At 37.0% G+C, this 11,319-nt stretch overlaps 1 pseudogene; it reads left to right on the top strand.

Annotated features, from left to right (window-relative positions):
• Window positions 1-944: 944 nt before the first annotated feature.
• LOC118986610 (phosphatidylethanolamine-binding protein 1-like) lies at window positions 945-5,437 on the top strand (annotated as a pseudogene).
• The last annotated feature ends 5,882 nt before the right edge of the window (window positions 5,438-11,319 follow it).

Raw genomic sequence — 11,319 nt, 5'->3', positions numbered from 1 at the left:
TAAGAGAAATTGTGGGACCAGCCCTTAGGACTGAAGCACACAGAAGCTAAGGGATGGGCACACAGAACACATGAGAGGGTCCAAAGACATCTGAGTGGAGTAGCTGCCACAGGAATGGCAACTCATCCTGTACCACACACTGTGCCTGCCTTTTAGTTAATGTACACGGCAGACTAGAGACAGCGAGGTGCAGATGATTATCTCCATTTTATAGGGGCAAAAATAGTTTCAGAGATGTTAAGTAACATTGTCTGAGGTTGCATAACTAGTAGGTGGGAGAGCTAGGATTTGACCCTGAGTTTCTCGGAAGCCAAAGCTCAGGTCCTTAGCACCGTATCCCACATTACTTCTCTGTAGATAACTTCTGCTACCCACAATGCTGACTCTCAACTAAATCTCAGTTCAGTGAGCAAGATCTCTTTGGCATCTACCATGTGTCCAATGTTCTGTTTGGTGTCACCAATATAAAGATAAACAAGATTTAATTTTGACCTTGGGAGAGTGCTTCGCTGCGGGAATGATATATAGATGCACAGGGCTATATAACATAACATAACATGCCATAGTAAGTTTATGAATTAAGTATTGAAGATCATGAAAGAAGAAACAATTAATATTGCTTAGAGGAAGATACAGAGGAGAAAGAAGGTTTCAAGGAAGGACTTTCATTTGAGCTAAGGTTTTCCTTGTGACAAGGATTAAAGCAAATCAAATTGCAGCTCTCAGGAAGCAATTTAAACTGGGATGTGAAGGGAGCAGTTTAACTTTGGGCGATTAGTCACTTTTACACACCATCCAAACTGTCTAAAATATGACTCTGGCCCCTCTCAAACATGTCTTAATCTTCAACAGACACTCAGCAAGAAGGCTTTTCTTCTCTGGTCATAGGCTTATCTGTTTATTCCCATTCATAATGGTGGGCTGCCTATGAGGGACTTCTGGGAATGCTGAAGACAAGGTCTGACACCAGTGAACAGATGATCGAACTGATTAGGGCTAACATCAGGGCCAAAGTCAAGGACCAGGGTGGTGCTGGAAGCCAAGGAGTAAGTGGGATTCGTATTCAGCAAAGGGTAAGTGGAGGAGGTGGTCAAGAAGGAGGAAAAGGCAGTAAAGGACAATTATGATCCTTTTTTTTCTTTTTAAAATATTCTATTTACTTATTTTGTGTACACTGGAGTTTGACGTCGCCATAGCGGGGGTCTTCAGCTCACACAAAGTAGCTCATCTCTTCCTGTAATCACTTAGTCAATCAGCCAACTCGCTTATCTTGGCTTTCTTTAGTTAACACCTATGGGAGAGAAGTATGATCTTCTATTGCAGCATGTGATTTATTCAAACTGTGCAGTGTTCAAGACAGATTCCTGGGATTCTGGGAATGGAAAACATTTCAGCTTTGGAATTCCTAGGTGTTCTTATTATAAGGATCACTTACTGTTTTTTTAAAAAGTGGCTGAGGAGAAGGGGTTTGGATGAATTGTGAAAAGGTGAAAAATAAAAATAAAGATCTAAGAGTAAAGGGGACATTAAGAAAACTTTTCATTCTTCTCTTGCCTTCAGGCAGTATCTTGCTGAAGTGACTCGATACATACTATTTTTGAGAATATTAACTTGAAGTCATTTACTGGAAACTTTGAGGGCTGTTGCCTCCTTTCAGTTGCAGGAAAACAGATCTACAACACACTGTATCTTTTGTGGTGGGAGGGGATACATATGTATGAGTATTTTAAATTGAATTTATAACTATATAACTTTCTGAATACTTAAGTGGCATTCATTTCACCATCTTTACCAAACAATGTCAAGTTCACATCATGAAAAAATAGTTCATAAATTTCTGACTGATGTTTTCATTGTCAAATTTATGCTTTTTGTTCTAAAATTAGATTCTGGGGTTAAAGAAAGCTTTGTTCTTAATAAAGGTTTTATTGGAGAATGGTGTTTCAGATCTGGCTTCTTGGTGGGAGATCAAAAATATATAAAATTTACACATGCCAATTTACGGTCTGTCCTCATTCAAACTCTTACTTGTGTATGATGTTAGGTTTTAGAATTGACATACAGGAAAAAGCCCAATTAATTTGATTATAGCTCTTCCCCATTAAGAACCTTAGCAGGCAATGTAAAGTCTTAAATATCACAAATTTGCCCAGAGTTAAAATTTATAAAATAAGGGAAGCGGCTGGCTATAAATACAAAAACACTGACTCTTAATACCAATAGGATCTGTTCTATCCAGATAGCTATTTATAATAAAGCTTAGATCTTTTTCATTTGAAATTTTGTAAAGATAATTTTATTTCAGAAAAACTAGGCATTATAGAATCAGAATTATACAATTGACTGTGCGCAGTTATCTTGAGCATACTGAGGAAGATTGTATGGCTCACAATCAAGGACCCTGGGCAAGATTGTATATCCTTCCTCTGTTAAACTCAGGCAGGGCCTCAGCCATACTTGCCTGGGCCATCATAGTGAGTGATGCATATCCCTTCTGAGCAGAAGCTTGATGACACAGCAGGAGGCTTGCTACACTTTTCTCCTGTCTGATATGACTACCAGCAATGTCCTAGATGGAGGTTGCTCTGTCAGCCTGGTCCTGTGAGAAGTACTATAGCCACTCCATGATGGACAGAAAGTGTGAATAAAAAAAAAATCAACCCTTGTTGAGAAGTTATGGGATAACTCATTGTGATATCATAGCAGCCTATCTTTTCTTTTGTGAGACTTTTTAATTTAAACTACTTTATTGTTGTTCAATTACAGTTGTCTGTATTTTCTCCCCACCCCTCCTGCCCACCTTCTCCAAACCCACCTTCCTCCCTTGCTTCCACCCTCCCCCTTGGTTTTGTTCATGTGTCCTTTATAGTAGTTCCTGAGAACCCTTCTCCCCACTGTCCTCTCCTTGCTCCCCTCTGGCTATTGTTAGATTGTTCTTAATTTCAATGACTCTGGTTATATTTTGTTTGATTTTTTCTTTTGTTGATTATGTTCCAGTTAAAGGTGAGATCATACGGTATTTTTGCCTCACTACCTGGCTTATTTCACTTAGCATAATGCTCTCCACTTCCATCCCTGCTGTTGCAAAAGGTAGGAGCTCCTTCTTTCTCTTTGCTGCATAGTATTCCATTGTGTAAATGCAGCATAGTTTTTTATCCACTCATTTGCTGATGGGCACTTAGGTTGCTTCTAACACTTGGCAATTATAAATTGTGCTGCTACAAACATGGGGGTGCATATGTTCTTTTGAATTGGTGTTGCAGGAGTCTTAGAGTATAATATTCCCAGTAGTGGAATTACCAGCTCAAAAGGCAGATCCATTTTTAGTTTTCTGAGGAAATTCCATACTGTTTTCCACAGTGACTGCACCAGTCTGCATTCCCACCAACAATGCACTAGCGTTCCCTTCTCTCCACAACCTTGCCAGTACTTGTTTGTTGATTTGTTTATGATGGCCATTCTGACCGGTGTAAGGTGGTATCTCATTGTGGTTTTAATTTGCATCTCTCTGATGGCTAGTGATGCTGAGCATCTTTTTATGTGTTTCTGAGCCTTGTGTATGTCCTCCTTGGAGAAGTATCTGTTCAAGTCTTTTGCCCATTTTTTAATAGTTTTTTTTTTTGTCTTCCTGGAGTGGAGCTGTGTGAGTTCCTTATACATTTTAGAGATCAAGCCCTTGTCCAAGGTGTCATCGGCAAATATGTTTTCCCATGGTTGGCTCTCTTTTCATTTTAATGTTGTTTTCTTTAGCCATGCAGAAGCTTTTTAATTTGATGAGGTCCCACTTGTTTATTCTTTTCTTTATGTTCCTTGCTTTAGGGGACATGTTCGTGAAGATGTTGCTGTGTGGAACGTCTGAGATTTTCCGGCCAATGTTTTCCTCTAGGCCTTTAAGGTGTTACAACTTATATTTAAGTCTTTATACATGTGAGACAAGTATAATTACATGTACATCAATCATAAGGCAGTATGAATTCCCAAAGCTTGCATACCAAGGAAATGGGAGCACTCTTACCCTATTGTGCTAAGAATTATTTCTGTCTTGGGCTTAATGTATTTTTGTTTCTGATTTAGTAATTCCCTTAATTTGTACCCTGCTGTATTTTTGTTCAGTAGTGATCTGACCACTTGAATATGCCTTCAAAAGACCTAATATTAACTGCACAGAACATTCATATTTTCATTGATATAGCTCCAAGCTTTTCAGGAGAGTCCTCCAAATCTTCCTAGAGGTCTGGTTAGCTCTGTTTTTATTTGCATTGACGTTCTCTGCACCAGTGTTTTTCCTGCCTGCAAAGACAGTACAAAATAGCTGGCCTCAATTATGTAATTATTTCTCCATAACCATCTGTCTTCTTTATCTGAAAGCTTTCTGTATTTTGCCACATAGAACCACAGTGTTGAAGTAGGAAATCATTTCTCTCTTTCTGACTAAAAGAAAGAAAGAATTCTAGGTTGAGATTAACCTACAGAATGATTTCATCAATGATAAAGTTGTGGTACCATGCATGTTGCTTCTTATATAAACTTACTCCCAGCTTTAGCTTCTAAGTGCTTTTACCTTTTTGTGATCACTCTGAGCGGTTGCACTCAGAGCACTGAATAGTATGTTCAATAGAAACACTTCTCAAATGAATTAAAAACTCAAAGGAAACATGGTCAATTAGCCAACATTAGAGTAGCTGCTACATCTCCGATCTTTCTAACTTCAACTCCTCCCCCCACCAGCTTTGAGATGTGATTGACATATAAAAATTTATAATACATTTAAGGTGCTCAATATATTTTAATAGATAGATACATTGTGAAAGAATTACCATAATCAAGCTAGCTCACACATTTGTCATTCATCGCCTCTCATAGGCTTTTTTGTGTATGGTGAGAACAATTTAGATTCACTCACAGCAAATTTCAAGTATACAGAGCACTCACTGCAGGTCAAGTACACCAGGGTGGAGGCTAATGAGCTGGGCAAAGTGCCGATGCCCACCCAGGTTAAGAACTGGCCCACCAATATTGCATGGAATGGCCTTGATCCAAGTAAACTCTACACCCTGGTCTTGACAGATCTGGATGCTCCAAGCACAAAGAACCCCAATTAGGGGAATGGCACCATTTCCTGGTGGTCAATACAAAGGCCAATGACATAGGCAGTGGTACAGTCCTCTCCAATCATGTGGGCTCTGGGCCTCCCAAGGGCATAGTCCTCCACCAACATGTCTGGCTGGACAGGCTGCTGAAGTGTGACAAGCCTATTCTCAGCAACTGATCTGGAGACCACAGTGGCAAATTCAAGGTGGCATCTTTCTGCAAAAAGTACCAGCTCGGGTCCCCAGTGGTTGGCATGTGTTATCATGTGGAATGAAACGACTATGTGCCCAAGCTCTATGAGCAGCTGTATGGGAAGTAGGGGAAAGCCAGGAGACGGGTATCACCCCAGGGACCCAAGCAGTATTCTCAAATTCAGTGATGCATGTAGATCTCCCCTCTTCATGGTTCCCATTCTCACAGGCAAGACCTGAGCAGGTAGTGGGGTAGGGTAATGTTTGCTTCTGCCTATCCTTTATAATTGTACAGGGTCACACAACCGGGTTTATGTTTTGATCAAATTTGGAGTCCATTTTGGAGGCTATTTTGGTATTATGATGTGGTCATCAGATTGTTAATATAAGAACAACCCAGAATTTAAAGGAGAAAAATTTTTTGGTAAGAAGAACAGGTCTACAGTAATAGTGCAGAGCATAAAACATTCTTTAAGGGAGATTTTAAAAAAAGAGATTCCTTGTCTCTGCCATTGTGAGCCCAAATTCAAAATTGTGCATGGTGGCATATTCTGAGATGTTTTCACAGCCCTGCCTCTCTCTAGGCAACCAGAGGCTAGCATGTCCACTAACCCTCAGTGTACACCTTGGGGTGGCTATTATGGGTCAGTATTCTGCTCCAGCTCTTTTAGAGAGCAGTACTGGAAAGAGCAATGGGAAGCATTGCTTTCCTGTTGCAGCACAGCCATCTAGATGAACTGCAGGGCTGAGTGAGAGGTTATCACAAATCCATGAGTTTGTGTCTGTTAAATTGATCACTCTTCATTAATGTAACAAAAGCCAGTCTGGAGTTGCTGGATGTCATGTTAATTCTGCTGTCTGCTTATAGTTGAATAAAAATAAAAACATTGTGTGGGTGAAAAACAAACGAACAAATTTAAAATATACAATGCATTATTATCAACATAGTCACCATGCTGTACATTAATTAGATCTGCAGGATTTATTCATGTTATAACTTGAAGTTTGTACTCTCTGACTGAGATCTTCCTATTACTCCTACCCACTCTCCCCACCCTCTGGTAACAGCCATCCTATTTTCTGTTTTCATGAGCTGGACTATTTTAGACTCCACATATGCAATCATATGATATTTGTCTTTCTCTGTCTAACTTATTTCATTTAGCATAATGTGCTCCAGGTTCAACCATGTTGTCAAAAATGGCAGGATTTCCTTCTTTTTAAGTCTGAATAAGAATCCAGTGTTGTGTGTGTATGTATGTACATATGTATGTATGCATGTATGTATGTATATGGTGTGTGTATGTGCATATTTATCACATTTTCTTCATGCATTCATTGATGAACAGTTAGCTTGTTTCCATTTCTTGGCTACTGTGTATAATACTGCAATAAACATGGAAATGCAGATATCTCTTCAAGACTGTTTTTGTTTCTTCAGATATATTTCCAGAAGCCAAACTGCTGGAACATATGGTATTTCTGTTTTTAATTTGAGGAAACTTCATATTGTTTTCCATATGCCTCTACTAATTAACATTTCTATCAACACTTCAAAAGGGTTCCCTTTTCTCTACATCTTTGAGAACACTTATAATCTTTTGCCTTTTTCATAATAGCCATTCTAACAGGTGTGAGATGATATCTCGCTGAGTTTCTGATCTGCATTTCCTTGATGAGAATTGACATTGAGCATATTTTCATATACTGTATTTTTCAGACCATAAGACACACCTAGGTTTTAGAGGAGGAAAATAGGAAAAAATTTTTGAAACAAAAAATGTGGTAAAATATTTAATAACTTAAATAACATAATATTTCACCAATGTAAATGTAAAGCTACATTCAGATTATAAGACACACCCCCATTTCCTCCCAAATTTTGGGGGAAAAGTGTGTCTTATATTCTGAAAAATATGGCACCTGTTGGCCATTTCTATGTACTCACTGAAAAAAATGCCTATTCAGGTCCTTTGCACATTTTTAAATTGAATTTATTTATTTATTTATTTAAAGATTTTATTTATTTATCTTAGAGGGGAAGGGAAGGAGAGAGAGAGAGAGAGAGAGAGAGAGAAATATCAATGTATGGTTGCCTCTCATGCGTCCCCTGCCGGGAACCAGGAACTGGCCTGCAACCCAGGCATGTGCCCTGACTGGGAATTGAACCGCGATCGTGTGGTTCACAGGCCCGTGCTCAATCCACTGAGCTACACCAGCCAGGGCTTAAATTGGATTTTTTAAATTGAGTTGTGTGGGTCCTATATATGTTTGGGATATTAACTCCTTATCTGACATATGATTTGCAAATATTTTCTCCCATTTTCTGGAGGTTGCCTTTTTATTTTGTTAATTGTTTTATTTTTGCTGTGCAGAAACTTTTTAGTTTGATGTAGTCCTATTCGTTTATTTATTTTTATTTTTAAAGGTTTTATTTATTTACTTTTTAGAGAGGGGGGAATGGAGAGAGAGACACAATGAAGTGTGGAGAAATATTTATTGGTTGCCTCTTGCATGCCCCAACTGGGGACCTGTCCTGCAACACAATTGCTCTGACTGGGAATTGAACCAGTGACCTTTCCGTTTGCAGGCTGGCACTCAATCCAATGAGCCGCACAAACCAGGGCCTTCTTTATTTTGGCTTTGGTTGCCTATCCTTTTTGTGTCAAATCTAAAAAAATCTTTGTCAAGATCAGTGTCAAAGAGCATTTTCCTCATGTTTTCTTCTAAGAGTTTTACAGTTTCAGGTCTCACATTTAAGGCTTTATAATCTTTGAGCCAATTTTTGTGAATGGTGTTAAATAAGGTTTAATTTCTTTATTTTGCATGTGGATATACAGTTTACCCAGTGCTGTTTATTGAAGAGACTCTTCTTTTCCCATTGTGTATTCTTGGTGCCATTGTGAAAGATTAGTTGACCATATATGTGTGGATTTATTTCTGGGCTCTCTCTTTTGTTCCATTGGTATGTGTGTCTGTTTTCATAGCAGTACCATACTATTTTGATCACTATAGCTGTACTATAATTTGAAATTAGGAAGTGTGATGCCTTCAGCTTTTTTCTTGCTCAAGATCGCTTTAGCTGTTTTTGATTTTTGTGTTTCCATATAAATTTTGGGATTGTTTTTTTAATATCTGTGAAAACTGCCATTAGAATTTTGATACAGATTGGACTGAATCTATAGATTTCTTTGGGTAGTATGACATTTTAACAATATTGATTTTTTAAATCTATAAACATGGGATATTTTTCTATTTATATCTTTAAAAATTTTAATCAATATGATAATGTTCACTCTGGTTAAATTTATTAAGTATTTTTATTCTTTCTGTTGGTACTGCAAATGAGATTGTTTTCTTTTTTAAAAAATTTATTATTTTTAATTATTACAATTTTTTATCGTTTTTCAAGTACAGTTTTCTGCCTCCCCCCACCCCTCCCCACTACCTTAGACCTCCTCTCCTCCCTCCCCCATTTCCACCCCCACGTTGTTTTTGTCCATATATCCTTTATAATTGTTCCTGTAAACCCTTCAGCTTTCCCCCCCTTTATCCCCTCCCCTCTCCCTTCTGATTAGTGTCAGCCTGTTCTCAATTTCAATGTCTTTGGCTCTACTTTGCTTGCTTGTTCATTTTGTTGACTAGGTTTCTGTTAATGGTGAGATCATATGGTATTTGTCTTTCATCATCTGGCTTATTTCACTTAGTATAATGCTCTCTAGTTCCATCCATGCTGTCATAAAGGGTAGGAGCTCTTCCTTTCTTTCTGCTGCGTAGTTTCTTTTTTGGGTAGTTCTTTGTTAGGGTATAGAAATAAAACAGATTTTTATGTTGATTTTGTATTCTGTAACTTCACTAAATTTTTTAATGAGTTTTTTGAGTTTTAACAATTTTTTGGGAGAGTCTCTAGGATTTTGTATGTATAAGACCATGATATCTACAGAGATAGCTTTACTACTTCCTCTTTAATTTGGATGCTTTTTATTTATTTTTATTACATAATTTTTCTGTAGGACTTTTAACTTGCTATGTTAAATAGAAGTGGTGAGAGTAGGCATTCTTGTCTTATTCCTGATCTTAGAGAAAAAGCTTTCAGCTTTTCACTGTTGAGTGTGATGTTAGCTCTGGGCTTGTCATATATGGCTTTAATTGTGTTGAGGGATATTCTTTATATACCTAATTTGTTGAGAGTTTATTTATTTATTTTTTTAAATTTGTTTTTATTTTTTTCGAGAGTTTTTTTATTATGAAAACATATTGAGTTTTGTTAAGTGCTTTTGTTGCATCTAGAGATGATCATGATTATATTCTTTATTATATTAATGTGGTATATCACATTGTTTGATTCTAGATGTTGAACCATTCTTGCATTCCAAGGATAAATCCCACTGCATTATGGTGTGTGATAGTTTTAATGTAGTTTGCTAATATTTTCTTGAGGACTTTTGTATCAAAGTTCATCAAGATTTTGGCCTATAATTTTCCCTTTTGTATAGTGTCCTTGTCTGGCTTTGGTATCAGAGTGCTCTTGGTCTTCTAAGATGAATTTGGAGTATTTCATTTTCTTCAATATTTTAGAAAAGTTTGAGAAGAATTGTTAATAACTCTTCAAATGTTTGGTAGAATTCAGTGAATCCATTGTGTTCTAGGCTTTTTGGGGGAGGAGGCTTTTGATTACTGATTCAGTCTCCTTACTTGTTATTCTGTTTGGACATTTTTTCATCATGATTCAGTCTTATTATGATGTATATTTCTAGAAATGTATCCATTTCTTTTACATTGTCCACTTTGTTGGCGTATAATTATTCACAGTAGTATCTCATGATCTTTGTATATGCATAGTTTCAGTTCTAATGTTTCCTCTTTCATTTCTGACTGTATCTGAGTCCTCTCTGTTTTTACTTAGTCTAGCTATAATTTTATCAATTTTGTCTATTATTTCAAAAAACTAATTCTTAGCCCTGGCTGGTGTAGCTCAGCGGATTGAGAACAGGCCTGTGAAGCAAAGGGTCATGGGTTTGATTCCCAGTCAGGGCACACGCCTGGGTTGCAGGCCAGGTCCCCAGTAGGAGACACATGAAAGGCAACCACACATTGATGTTTCTCTCCCACTCTTTCTCCTTCCCTTGCCCCCTCTCTAAAAATAAGTAAATATAATACTTTAAAAACAGAAAAGAAAAAAAAACAACAAAAACCCTAATTCTTAGCTTTGTTGATCTTTTCTATTGTCTCTCTAGAGTTTGTTTCACATATTTTTGCTCTGATATTTGTTTTTCTCCTTTCTTGTAATAAATTTGGGCTTAGTTTATTCTTCTTTTTCTAGTTCCCTGAGTTGTAAAGTTCGGTTGTTTATTTGAGAACTTCCTTTTTCTTTCTTAGTGTAGAAATTTATCACTGCAAACCTCCCTCTTACAACTTTTTTTGCTGAGTTCTGTAAATTTTGGTTATTGTGTTCCTATTTTCATCTGTCTCAAGATACATTTTAATTGTCCTTTTTATTTCTTCTTTGACTCATTGGTTGTTTAGTAGCATGTAGTTTAATATCCACATGTTTGGGGATTTTCCAGGTTTTACCTGCTATTTACGTGATATTTTGAACAATTATAGTCAGAAAATGATTCTTGGTATCATTTCAATCTTCTTAAAATTTGTTAGGACTTTTTTGTAGCCTAATGTATATATTCTATCCTAGAGAATGTTCCATGTGCACTTAAAGAAAGTGTGTATTCTATTACTGTTTAATGGAATGTTCTGAATATGTCCGTTAGGTCTATTTGATCTAAATGTAGTTCAAGTCCAATGTTGCCTATTGATTTTCTGTTTGGATAATCTGTCCCTTGTTGAAGTGGGGTATTGAAGTCCCCTACTATTATTGTATTTCAAACTATTTCTCCTGTCAGACATGTTAATATTCATTTAAATCTATGCTCCTACATTGGATGCATAAATATTTACAATTATTATATTTTCTTGATGAATTGACTCCTTTAACATTATACAATGGCCTTCTTTGTCTTTGGTTACAGTTTTTGACTTA

The sequence above is a fragment of the Sturnira hondurensis genome, unplaced genomic scaffold, assembly GCF_014824575.4.
Source record: "Sturnira hondurensis isolate 20B ecotype Veracruz unplaced genomic scaffold, ASM1482457v3 Scaffold0004338, whole genome shotgun sequence".
NCBI lineage: Eukaryota > Metazoa > Chordata > Mammalia > Chiroptera > Phyllostomidae > Sturnira > Sturnira hondurensis.
Note: the sequence above shows the minus strand (reverse complement) of the source record. Positions and strands in the feature narration are given on the sequence as shown.